Below are 14688 nucleotides of genomic sequence, written 5' to 3' on the forward strand. Positions count from 1 at the left end.
AGACCGCCATATAATCAGCGATTGGCAGTGTTTAAAATGACATCTCTTCGAAACAGGCGGGATATTCTTGATCTGTGTTTTTTACATAAAATATTACAAAACAAAATTAAAAGTCACAACCTTCTCAATCATATATCTCTGACTGTCCCGCGCCGGTACACCAGAAGTTGCAAATCCACAATTTTTTTTCATATATGACGGGGATATAATTGTCTCCTGCCCATGCTAGCCATGCAGGGGTAGCTGGAAGAGAACTTTTATAGAGATTAGCTTTCCTTTGTACACTTCATGTATCATATGTTCATAAACACAATTTATGGACAATAAATAAATAATAATAAATAATTTGCATTGCATTGTTTCCTTGGCAAGGTACGTATTTTGTGAATTGTGTTAATATTATTATATATGCGAGCACCAAGAACGCAACTGTGTTTTAACCTTTTTAAGTGAATAAAGAGCAATGCCTTACAATGTGCTGATTTAGCACACCAAAGAGCAAAAGAAGAAGCAAAAATTACGTTCATAGTTACAACAATATGGGTATAACAATATTGTATATAGTTATGTATTATTGATATTCATTATATAGGTATATTATTGATATTAATTATTAACTATAATTATCTATATATTTTATTGTAAGTTTATTATATGTATATATAGGTATATGTGCAAATATAAAAGTTTATTTAAATGCACCACCTACCTCTCTTCTTGAGCTGTGTTTAACGCGTTTGGTTGCCTGGAAGAGATCGTTATGTTGCGAGGAGAGGTGTGAAGAATTGTTCACGATCTTTCCTTAACCATGAAAGCATTTTTAATTCTTAAGCTTCAATTACCTATTGCACGTCGAGCCGTCAGTCCCAATTAATAATGGGACTGAGGCCGCAGTCCACCGCGGTTGCAAAGTGCGCATTGGTAGACTTCATAAGTCTTTGAGAACATTACAAAGAACAGAGAGGTGTGCAGGATCGCTCACGATCTTTCCTTAACCACTAAAGCTTATTTAATTGCTTTAATTATTGCACTTCGACCCGACAGTCCCATTATTAGGTATTGCGTTTTATTTATTGTGACAACCAGGACCTGTATACCTTACATACATGTTTATAAGCCAGCCTTAAGTTGCATTTGATCAGATTGCTAGGATTGCGATCTAAATCCTACTCCAATTAAATTAGAGGACTTTTTTTATTTTTTATTTATTTATTTGGTCACCACAAAAATAAAAAAATGGACACAACAAGAGTAAACTTAAAAAGAAAGATACAAAAGTACACCTTGTCGCTTAGTAGCGATCTCTTCCAGGCAATCTTAGGATTAGGAAAACCAAGAGAAACCGACTGTGCCCAGTGGTACCATATGAGTCTAAGAACGATAATAATGAAGGAATAACTAATTTCTCCTAGCAGCGAAATATTAATAGATTAGTTATTATTATAGAGGTAGGTAACTAGGAGCTAGCTTTAACAAGAGTAGAAGTAAATTCAAAACGTTCGGATCGAAATAATTGAATCGCCTCGCTGTTATACTGCCAATTGTGAGTACGAATGCTAGTGATTGTGCTGTTGCGGACGCAGCCTCGCCTGGACGGGCTGTTGTTTAATACGACCTTTTCAAATTACGGCCCGGTATCTCTGTAGTTCGGCACGGCGCGGCCCGGAAATGTATTGAATTCTGACTCATCTAGAGTTTGTTTATGCTTCTGTTTTTTTTGAAAATAGTATTTTAAGCAACGTATTAAAGCATTCACGGTTTTGTACTTTTTAGATGCTGTTTATTTTTTTAAACCAACGATGTCTTTGGTTAAAACATTTTTTTTATACAAATAGGCTTGCCTGATGGAAAGCAATGATGAGGTCTAAGTTGGGAAGTTATTGCCTAGAAAATGCTTATTCACTCTTGTCTTGAATGCATTCGGGTTGTATCTACGAGTATGTGGCAGGACACACCTATGCCGTCAGATCTTGGCGATCGTTCCAAAAACGAGGAGGAAAAGCGTTTCGTACAAGTTGGCTGAATGACAAACACATAAAGATGCCACCATTCGCAACATTATGGTAGAATGATGCAAGATTAAGTACATGAGCACACTCGCACATCAATACTATGAGTTACAGAGGAAAGACAAGAAGAGTATGGATCTACCTAACCTGGAACCCAAAAGTTAACCACCGTAACCGACTGGGCTTTGGGCTCTTAAGTATAAAGTGGTAAAAATACAATTCAATACTCAATACGTATCTTAAATACAATACGTATTTTCTATCTTTAGGTTACAATTTTGTGGGTAATGAATAGTTTAGTAAAGCGCACACGCACACAGACATCGCCTATAGTAATATAGGCGATGTCTGTGTGCGTGTGCGTGTGCGTGTGTGTCTGTCTGTCTGTCTGTCTGTCTGTCAGCCAGTCAGGCAGGCAGAGATGAGCGGTATTAAATATGCGGGGCCCCCTTTCGCGCGGGCCCCGTAGCAACAGCTACTCTTTCTACTTGGTTAATCCGGCACTGAAAATACCACACCTTGTAGTAAGAACCATAGACAAGTATAACCTATATATGTGTTTTCTAGTGAAATCTAATCTTCATTGTATAGGCGTTACTTACATATGTTGCATTGGCGTTACACACATGCATAACTATGTTGAATGTACGCCACTTTTATTAATAATAAATAAAATAAATAAAATAAAAATAAAAAAGCCTTTTAATTCTTGCTTACAACATACTGATAACATCAACAATACAAAAATAAACAGAAAAAATAAAAAAAAATAAAATAAAATAACAAGTGATTCAATTAATAAGTGTTATCTGGTGTTATATAACTCTTTTATTAATAATGGGGTTAAAGTTTAAGTTTATTTTGTGAAATTTAGTTTGAAGACGACAGGGCGATAATGGTAAACCAATTTTAAGCTCTACATCCTACGGTACGAGCGAGGACTAACTTGATATCGCTGATTAGTTCCTACGAGGCATCGTACCAGAACACTAGTTATTGCCTTGCTGGACAACAGTGCTCATTGAGTTGCTTACAAGTGTACAATCTATTTACAGAGGCGTCCAGAAAATTAAGTAAGAGATACTTTTCTTTTATTTATCGAAGTCTGTGGTATCAACTTGGATCTTCACAGAAAATCAGCGTTGCAGTCTTTCACAAGGTAACTGGTGATGAAAATAGTATAAGTTAGCCCGGGAAGAGAAAAAGTTTCCGCGGGAGTTTAAAAAAAACCGAAATAAATGCGGATGAAATCGCGGGCAGCAGCTAGTTTTTAAAGTTAAATAAGTCGTTTACTTTAATTTTGTCGGCATTTCTTAGCATTATAATTTATTTAATAAATCTATCTTAATATCTTCACAAGTTACATAGCAACCTCTGTTTAATATTATATCGTACTCACTTAGTCTAATAACATATTCAGTAATATATCTCATCCTGTTAAGCCCTCGGGGCATCGACGCGTTATTGCGTGGGTTCTTGAGAGTTTATATAAATTTCAAAATGTTATTTCAACTACAAATTTGATTTAAATGAATGATGACAAGTATAAATTTGTAATAAGCATCAAACTATACCATAATATAGACGTTGCCCATAGCAATAACATGTTCTGCTTCCGCTCGCTCGTTTCACTTTTTGTGACTTATGTTATTATCCCGCGTTTGCATGATAGTGAAGAGAAGCACCTTTAATAAAATTAAACGTTATTAAGCAGCACCTCAGCGCCTGCTAACGCTAAATTATTCATGAAACCACAGCCGTATGGCACGCAGCCAATTTAAGATGAATAATTTAAACACCTCCAAATTCGAAGTACTCAAAGTCGGGAATGGTCATTTACAATTTAGTAGCATTATAGACGTATCCTCCAATGGGGTTCAAACTCGGATGTCGGCTCCGGGGCGTGAGAGAGTGAATGAATTATAAATGAACGTACGGAACGAGCGGAGGTGACAACGAACAGGTGAAAATGGGACAGATTCGTACAAATTCGTCTGGACCGGGACACTGCACGGTATCCACAGCTTGAGACTATTTTTCCCTTAAATAAGGGTATCTTGTGATTTTGATTTTTGATGCTATATGGATTAAACTCAATTATTTTCGTGTTTATACTATGAATCATAATTTAGGGGAAAATAAAGGGAAAAGGTGAAAGGGAGGGAAGGTTGAAAAAGGCTACACCGACAAGAGGTTAGCTCTAATGTTAAAGAAGAAAATAAACTAAAAAAAATATTTTGTCATATCTTACATCTTTAAACGAGCAATTCTTGTATATATATAATTGGAATCTCGGAATCGGCTCCAACGATTTTCATGAAATTTCGTATGCAGGGGGCGGGGGCAGTATCGGGGGCGATGAATCGATCTAGCTAGGATTCATTTTTAGAAAATGTCATTTTATTTGTGTTTTCCGGAAATAACCGATTTGGTGCAACGTAGTTGCACGGGTCAGCTAGTAGATTTATAATTTAAGTCGGTGCTAGAGAAGGTACTTGAGATAAATTAATTTTGAATTTTGAATTTCAAATTTGAATTTAAGGTTATCATTTAGAGCCCTTTAGTCCAGCAGTGGGCTGTTACAGGCTTTGAATGAATACCTACATAAAAAAACTCCTAAAAATCTTAGGACAAAACTTTGTTATCACTGTCTGAACATTTGTTTGTGATGTTGCTGACTACCGAAACATTAAATAATTAATATTTATTTATAACCTCATCAAATATTTCTGTTATTTTCGTTTGCTCAAAGATCCTAAAATGTAGCTTAAACATCAATTATATAAATTTTAGTGTAGGAACTGTTGAAAATAATTGTTATTCTTATTTCAGATCAGAAATGTGCCATTTTCAAAATTGCCTATTCAACTATGCTGAAGATATAGAAATACGCTTCAATTATAAGTATTTTTCAGTGCAAACGGGAATTAATAAAACAGGGTTGGCAACATTGCGTTACACTGAACTTAGTACGTACAAATTTAAAGTTGCCGCGCTATCGAGCTTTATGTCTGCAGCAATAAGTGTCTATCTAACAACATCGGGGGCAGAGTAAACTGGCTTTTGTATGGCTTTTGTACAAAATTAGAGACGGGAAAGTTGAAATTGATAATTTTAGCGAGCGGATATCGAATTCCTTTGGGTCATTAGGACTTAGAAGATCGGTTGTTTATTTTTATTTGATAATATTGTTTGGGGTTAAGTTCTTTTTTATTGTACCTCTTCAATTTCAAGTACAATCATATTTTTTCTCAGCAGTTTTGTTATAAAACAGGTGATACGGTTTTTGACGACCTCTCTGGCGCAACGGTGAGCGCTGTTAATTTAAGCAGGAGGTCGCGGGTTCGACTCCTGGCCCAGTACGGATTTGTGGACTTCACACACCTTTGACCTTGTTTTCCTTTACCGTTGAAGCAAGTGATATTTTGTTAACTTAAAACGCACATAACTAAGAAAAGTTAGAGGTGCGTGCTGGGATGCGAACTCGGCCCCCCGAAAGTGAAGTCGAGCTCCTACTCAGTCGGCTATCACCGCTTGCTTTACTGGCCTTAGTAGTAACAATTATAAATACTGCCTTTGTATAGACGATGCAATGTCGGTATTTAATACGAGATCAAAAATGTCGAACTGTTTCCCTATTTTATGCTGTGCTACTCAGGTATGGGTAGAGTTTTGCTTTGTGATGATGGCAGATCAGAATACAGCTGTCACTACCCCTCTCCTTACCAAGTGTGTCGTACGAGGCGACTCAGGGATTATAACTGAGAACGGGCAGCAGCGTCAAAGTCAAAGTCAAATATTTCGTTATTCAAATAGGCACATTGATGGCACTTTTGATGCGTTTATTTAAGATTATATACAAAATGTGTATAGCAGTGATTAATGATGGCGATAAATACTTTTGTAAAATTAAAACTAAAGCTACGAGTACTCCAAACACGGTCTGGCATGGGCGGGAGACAATTATATCCCAGGATAAAAATGTATCTTCTTACACAGCTTTATCAACTTTCAAAGCACTGAAGCGCAAGTAGAAATAATATCCAAATAATATATGTGTTATAATAAACTTCTTCTGTTCCATGTTCCCGTGATTTAGAAGGTGGACACGTTAATTATATCTCCTGTCAGGGGATATACTCGGGAGATATTATTTTTGTCTCCTGCCCTGCTGGTCTAAGAAGAAGCCCACAACTAACTTAGCCGGGAGTTCTTCTTGTTATCACCATCTTACACTGTCATTTGAAAATATTTAAGAAGCAACCTGGTAAGAGCAATTGTTCACACCCAAGCTTTTTTATCGTCCTCTTTGCATCTCAACCTCCTGCGATCACAAACCTGTCTGCCTAGCGTGGTGATTATGGGCAAACCTCCGGTTGGGGGAGGTCTTTAGTCCAGCTGTGGACTTTTATAGGCTGTTGATTAACGATTATACTTTCTCGACACTGTCCTAACTATGTCTACATTTACAAGGAGATTTAAGATGTCGAACGGTGTCTCTACCCTATCAGATAAAGTAGAGGCACATAGGAGTGACGGTTTTAGAGCATAGACCCACCACGCCACTCCAATGAGGGTTGGTGGGCTTTAACTATTAAAAGCACAACTATGGCTTAGCATGCTCTCCGAGACACGGGGGGGACCCCCAAATTCCTAACTCCGGGCTGGTACTGAAAATTCTTTAACAGAAAAAAGACGATACCTAACAATTACTAACGGCTCTACCCGGGATTCGAATACAGGAACTTGTGATCCGTAGTTAAACATGCTTACCATTACACCATCGAGGCAGTCACTATACCAACGTGTCTTAACTTTGCACTGAGCTATTACTCAGTTATAGTGTAACACAATTGATTCAGGTCTCAGCGCATTTCCACAATCCAGATATTGCAAATTGCAAGGTCCGTTGCTTTGTTTGACCCAATCTTGCTTAAACACAGCTCCTAATTGTATTACGCTGATAGAAGCATGAGCTATTTGCGGAATTCCATGGCACTCTAACAACAAAGCTAAGTACAAAGACTGTCCTGAACACAATATTTAGAACTAGCAATCGTGCGCCTTTGTGCGCGTAAAGAGTCCAAAATGGAACTTCTGATGAGTGTCCCATACAAACTTTTTTCGCTTTCCTGCACTCCCGACTCACCGCGTATATTCGCCCGCCTGCCCTCCTCGAGAATTGAGCTATCAAATGCGAAAAAGTTTTTTTATTTGGATGGATTTCTCTTGGGTTTAATAATTTCTTCCCTTATTTAACCCCCCTGTGGGTTGCCCAATTTATAAATCCTAAAACGTGTTACTATTCCTACATTAATGATTTTTTCGACAAAGCTTAAACAATGAGAGCGATTTTAGATGTTCAAACGGTTTAAAATGAAGTTTGTACGTGTAACCTAATTAGGCAATAATGTTGAATAATGCATAAGTATATTTCATTAAGAATCACCCTGTAAAAATATTAAATTAAAAGAAGCTTTTTAATTTAGCAAAGAGCAACTACTGAGTTTCTTGCCGGCTCTTCTCGGTAGAATCTGCTTTCCGAACCGGTGGTAGAGTCACACAAACATACATGCTTGACGTTTCAAAAGTGCTTATAAAGTAGGCCTACTTGAAATAAATGAATTTGAATTTGAATTTTTCCATACAAAACGAATTCGAAACATTCTTAGTGTTTACTTATGACAACACCATTAAAGATAAAAGACCGACACGCATACTACCTACGCTACGCGATGCGCAGGTAGCTAATAAGTGACAGAAGGCTCATGATTTTAATTTTGCATGTGATGTTATGGCTGTTTCTGATTTATTTCAGTAAGAACCATCAGTGGTTTACTCATAAACTATAACGTTTTCGGTTTCACAGATAACTTACAGAGACAGTAAATAATGTACCTCTCAAGCCTGTGAAGTATTATTTCGGTTTTCATTTACACGTTGTATAGACGTGACGTCATAATTTTTATTTTTTTTTTCGTTTCGCCTATCATGGCAGATTGGTAGATTTTCAGTTTTAACTGCTAAAAATAAATACCAATATCACTTCGAAAATGAATAAAAATACGTTTGTCGTAATATGCTTCATAGAACAATAGATGCATTCAATATTTTAGCGTTTCTTTGTTTGTTGTCATCATGCCTATTGGACGATATTTCGATTCGATATTTAAAAACAACTTTTACGAGTAAGTACCATTTTTGTTTTAGTCGTAGCGTCCATAACACGCTGGCTAAACATCTCAATACTTTAAACAATAGATACCAAGTAAGATTCAAAACTTGATAGCACAAAGCCATGCCAGGCATTGTTTGGTGCTATTATCCGATTACCTAACACGACCTACGTAATGTTGGCTATTGTTGGGGAGACCACAATGTGTTGATTAACGGGAATATTGGAATTGGTCCTTCGAAACGTTTGAAATTTGATTTATTGTCGGAGAATTATCTGGGTATTGGCAATGTTTTATGGGCGAGGTAGCCTATTGTTACAGCGCAAATCCGTCAAGTGTATTTGTCAATCCGTCACATACTGTAATATGCATTATCTCGTTCATACCTCCGACGCGGTGACAGCCCAGTGAGTAGAAGATCGACTTCACTTTCGGTGGGCCGAGTTCGAATCACCCACCTCTAACTTTTCTAAAATATGTGCCTTTAAAGGGTATATTTTGGTATTTTTGCATATCTATCAACACTCTTGGCACTATCCCGTTCTCTTGCTGTAAGTCAAATCTACAAAGGTTGCCTGTAAGACAACCTTTGTAGATAGGACTTACAGCTTTTACTGTTTCTTTTCCTGTATGTTATACGTGCAATAAAGTGTTAGTTCTTCTTCTTCTTAATGTAATTAAAATATCACTTGCTTCAACGGTGAAGGAAAACATCGTGAGGAAACCTGCATGCCTGTGAGTTCTCAGTAATGTTGTCAAATGTGTGTGGAGTCCACCAAACCCCACTGGGCCAGCGTGTTGGGCTATATATATACTCTAGTGGGCTGGCAATGGGTTGATGTGATGATAATAATAATTGTAGAACCAAGCAGATGGCCTGATGGTAAGTGGAAAACCATCTCCTATAAATATAGCAACACTTCGCAGGGTTTGCAAGAAACACGTCCTACAGAGTGCCACCCCTGTGATCATCAGACTGAGGGGTAGTTGTTAAGACTCCAGTTCACAACTTCACAAACAACCCCCGCTCATCAGACCCGTACATAACAATGCTGCTTGGCGGCAGAAGTGCAGTAGTGCTTCTCGAGACGAGCTCTGTTACTTAGCTCCACTACTATTAAAAACACTTCTGGAACCCCAAATTAAGTAACCATTTCCGAAACGTAGACAAGAATTTACTGTCCTCAATTATTCACAAATATGGCCGCTACATCTTCTGCCATAACTGGACCAAAACGGAGCTGTTTTGAGTTAATGTAATTGAGATAGCCGCTTGTACTGGCGAGGTGCCTATTACGTTGATTAAAATTGACGCCGCCCATCGTCGTCTTGTACATTGAATGATGAAATGAATGGTGGTAGAGTCACTATGAACAGATAGACTAGACGTTTTAAATGCCTATAAGGCCTATCCTGGCCTATAATTTTAATTATTTTTATTCTTATTATTATTATTATTGTTAATTTAATTTGTGATTCTTTTTATGTTATTTTTAAAAACTGTTAAGTGCACAGTATATGGGTAATGCCTGAAATAATTTTTTTTATTATTATTATAATAAATTAATTTGGAATTTGACTCATTATACAGGAAACATTATACAGGAGAGCAGTGATTGCAATTCGCCAGCAAAACACGTTTTTCAGACCGGAACACAGCAATCGAGAAAAATAAACACGGCGTTACTACCCCGGGGTAGTAACACCATGTTTATTTTTCTCGAGCTTTTACTCAAAAAGCTCTGCAACTACTACTAATAGGTAAGGATTAAGTGTGCGATCTAAAAAAAAATAACTGTATACTGTAAAGACAGATCGCCTGTATTTGCTATAGCAAGAGCGACATCCTGTGACACTAGATGTCACTATTTGATTTCATACAAGTCTTAGTTAACGTTCATGCGATTAAATAAGTAAATGTACTCGTAGGTAGAAAATATAAAGCTAGGCTTCCGCCGGTCTATCGTACCCAATATCTACGGAGTAGTAACCAGGTGTAATTGTGAAATATCTGTATACACTGCGGAGCCGATAAGCCTGATTAATGTCGACACATTGGGGGATGCCATCTTTATTTATTGTATCGCTTCCCACCTATTTTAAAAGTAAGACGACCGTACGTAAATGTTTTGAATACAGTCGTACACTACACTGAGTTATGATAACGACTAAGACACCGGGATCTTTGCATCGTTTGAGTCCATACAGGACATACACTTCAGTGTATCTTCCTTTTTCGGATTGACACTTGCCGATAACCACCTGAGGGGTTGCGTCTCGCGCTCGCCATGAGAAGAGCCCCAGGGAAGGTGGGAGCCGTCGACTCGAGGACTCGGCTCGGTTTTACGTTAATCTGATTGTTGGTTGACTTTTGGACTAATAATTATTTAGTCCGAACTCCCCCGTGACCGTGGTAAGGGTCCACGTCCGGATGACATCAGAAATCGGGGCTCTCGGCCTCCTGCTGTTGGAATAAGAGCTAATGCAGTCGTATTTATATTGAAATACCCACCAACTCAATGTCATGATCATTGGTTGTCAATCAAAAATAATTTTAATTGTTTCTTGAAAACTATTTATTAATTACATAATAATTATTAGCGTATTTGTAAAAAAACCTATTTAATAAAATATCTGGCCAATATAAATTTATAGTTATCATAAGTTTATTTATTTACCAATTTACAATATTACTGTAACACTTATTTAATGTAAATTCTCATTATGAGGGCTTAGGCTCTAGGGCCTTCGAGGAGGAAGGTATTATGGAGCTGATACAACGTTTTTTTAAGCGAATTGGCGTGCCTAAAGTAAAAGGTACTGAAACTTGGCTGCCAATGGATTTTTTTATTCACTAAAAGATAGCCCTTGAGCATCGATTTAAATCTCACCTGTAATCTGTATATGTACAAATTTCGAAGAGTTATGAAAAGTTGGCTGATTGCTAAAGCCTACTCGTTAAATGATTTTTTTGAAAAGAGTTGATGTGAAGATTGTTATATGGATAGTGGATACTGCCTTTGATGCTTACGCCACGCTTATGCTTACGTTTGAACGTTAGGCATAAAGATAGAGTCGCTGCTAACTGTCACGCTTCGCCCAGTAAAATTGAAACATTAACTGTCACTTTTTAATGTAAGGCAAAGATATTTCGTCATACAACCTATATAAGTGCTATTTCAGTATTTTAATCATCAAAAGTTCTGATTAATTTTTTATAGCCTACATTTCAAACTAATAAAACACTAAATCATTGAATTAATAGGAAATGTCTGCGTGTTTTTATAAAAGAAGGATATAATATTTTACTGATTCGTTTATTAAAACTAAGGCCATCTCTTATTTGTTCGAGCTTCGAATTTGAAACTCAGTTAACTTCGCAAGTGCGTGCCACGTGTTTAGAGAATATCATATCAAGGTTATGTGAGATAGTTTCGAAGCAGTGGCGTGCACCGGGTTTCTTACCGGGGTATGCATACAGCAGGGAAATTGCATAAAACGGCAAAAATTCTCCTCCTATACGAGTCATATATCAAGTTTAGGATATGCAGTGCTTTTGTTAATGTATGAAGTGCACGCCACTGTTTCGAAGTGATCTCTCTCACTTGAGTGAGCTTCGATGTCGAGCTGGCATTATTCAGAATAGCCTCTGCCCCGTGGTTAACGCATGACATTAAGATGCTAATGGTGAAGCGCAACGCTATAAAATATTAAAAAAAAATTACTGTTTTCGGGAAGCATCATCACTATCAACATATTACCGGCCCACACGGGTCTCCTCGCAGAATGAGAAGGGTATCAGCCGTACCACGCTCGTCAAGTGAGGATTGGGATTGCGTTGAGAACATTACGAAGAACTCTCAGCCATTCACGGCCGAGTGGCGCAGTGGGCAGCGACCCTGCTTTATGAGTCCAAGGCCGTGGGTTCGATTCCCACAACTGGAGAGTGTTTGTGTGATGAACATGAATGTTTTTCAGTGTCTGGGTGTTTATCTGTATATTATAAGTATTTATGTGTATTATATTCATAAAAAAATACTCATCAGCTATCTCAGTACCCATAACACAAGCTACGCTTACTTTGGGGCTAGATTGGGGCGATGTGTGAATTGTCATAGTATATTTATTTATTTATTTATTTATTCAGGTTTCCTCAGTATGTTTGTAGTGACTCTACCACCGGTTCGGAAGGCGGTAGAATTTGCCTTCCGAACCGATGGTAGAGTCACTACAAACAGACAGACTTGACGTTTCAAAAGTGCTTATATTAGGCCTACTTGACATAAATGAATATTGAATTTTTAGAACTATGTTTTCTTTCACTATTAAAGCAAGTGTTATTTAAATAGCTTAAATAAAAAACCCATATATCTCCGAAAAGTCATTGGTGCGTGCGGGGATCGAACTCTGTCTCCACGAAAGGAAAGCCGAAGCCTTACCCACTAGGCTATCACGCTTAACGCTTAACAAAAAAAAACGCATATAAGTCTCCGTTTGTTTGTGTAGAACAAAATATCATAAGCACGAATGCGAATGGGCAAAATGTAATATTTCACAGCCGACAAAGGTTCGCGTTAATGCGTTTTTAATTTATGTATCGGTGTTTCGCTGTAATTAATCGTTAAATATCTTTATTCATTGCACAAAATGGATACGTGAACGTTAAACGCAAAGGTCCCATAACGCCTCTACATTTATCTTTATTTTGGGGTTTCGAATCTATGATACTTACCTACTAGATAATAAATAATAATAAATATACTACGACAATACAAACATCGCCATATAGCCCCAAAGTAAGCGTAGCTTGTGTTATGGGTACTACGATGACTGATGAATATTTTTATAAATAATATACCTAAATACTTAGAATATACATGTAAACATCCAGACACTGGAAAATATTCATGCTCATCACACAAACATTTTCCAGCTGTGGGAATCAAACCCACGGCCTTGGACTCAGAAAGCAGGGTCGCTGCAAACTGCGCCAATCGGCCGTCCAGATAATTTTTCAAATTCAAATTCAAAATTCAAAATTCATTTATTTCAAGTAGGCATAATATAAGCACTTTTGAAACGTCAAGTCTGTCTGTTTGTAGTGATTCTACCACCGGTTCGGAAGGCAGATTCTACCGAGAAGAAGCCGGCAAGAAACTCAGCAGTTGCTCTTTTCCAACATCAACAATTTACATTTTGTATTTTAACATTCATTTTTCTATCTTGTGAGAGCTGAAAGCGGAGCCGGATGCTTCCAAGCAACCTTGTCATTAAAAAATTCATCAATTGTATAGTAACCTCGCTCTAATAAATGTGTTTTAACAAATTCTTTAAACTTGTGCATTGGCAGGTCCAAAATCACCTTAGGAATCATATTATAAAAGCGTATACTCAATCCCACAAATGATCCCTGTACCTTACGCAGACGATATGCAGATGACACTAATTTATGACCATTTCTTGTAAGTCGACTGTTTATGTCCACTTTTTGTGTATAAAGACTAATATGTTGTCTTACAAATACTATATTGTTATAAATATATTGTGAAGCTACAGTAAGTATGCCTATTTCTTTAAACTTCTCACGGAGGGATTCGCGTGATTTAAGTTTATATATTGACCGTACAGCTCTTTTCTGCAATATAAATATAGTTTCGATATCAGCTGCTTTACCCCATAACAAGATTCCATAGGACATAACACTATGAAAGTACGCAAAATAAACTAGCCTAGCTATTTCAACGTCAGTAATCTGTCTAATTTTTCTGACTGCGTAGGCAGCCGAGCTTAGTTTACCCGCTAGTGAATCTATATGGGCACCCCACTGTAGCTTATTATCCAAGGTCACGCCCAGAAAAACTGTGGAAGTCTCTATTTTTAGTGGATAATAAAGTAGTAGAAGTAATATGTGCTTTGTACTTAACAATATTAATATACGGTGACGGTAGATCAGAATACAGTTGTCACCACATTCTCTTCTCGCGGGTGTGGTACGAGACGACTAAGGAAATATAACGGAGCACGGGCAGCAGCGTGTTTCTTGCTACTCCATTTAACTGACATTTAACTACCAACCCGTCTGCCCAGAGGTGGGATTATGAGCAAACCGTCCCGTCGTCGTTGGGGGAGGCCAGCAGTGGACTTTTATAGGCTGTTCTGTTGGGCTCAATTAATAAACAGGCTGTCACAGAACCGATGGCCGTTGGGGCAGACGTATTCTGGAATGGAGGCCGTGGTCCTATAAACGCGTTTGTGACGCAATGGTGAGCGCTGTGAATTTAAGTAGGAGGTCCCGGGTTCGATTCCCGGAAGGCGTAATTTATGATTTCTGAATTCTGTCTGGTCTGGGCTGGAAGGCTTTGGCCTTGGCTAGTTACCCTGCCGACATAGACGTGCCGCTAAGCTATTTAGTGTGTAGGTTCGATGTCGCGTAGAAACCGATTAGGGGTATGACTATCATACTCACTAACAGGCTAGCCCGCTTCCATCTTACACTGCATCAT

This window comes from Pararge aegeria, chromosome 1 (genome assembly GCF_905163445.1).
Source record: "Pararge aegeria chromosome 1, ilParAegt1.1, whole genome shotgun sequence".
NCBI classification, from domain to species: Eukaryota; Metazoa; Arthropoda; class Insecta; order Lepidoptera; family Nymphalidae; genus Pararge; species Pararge aegeria.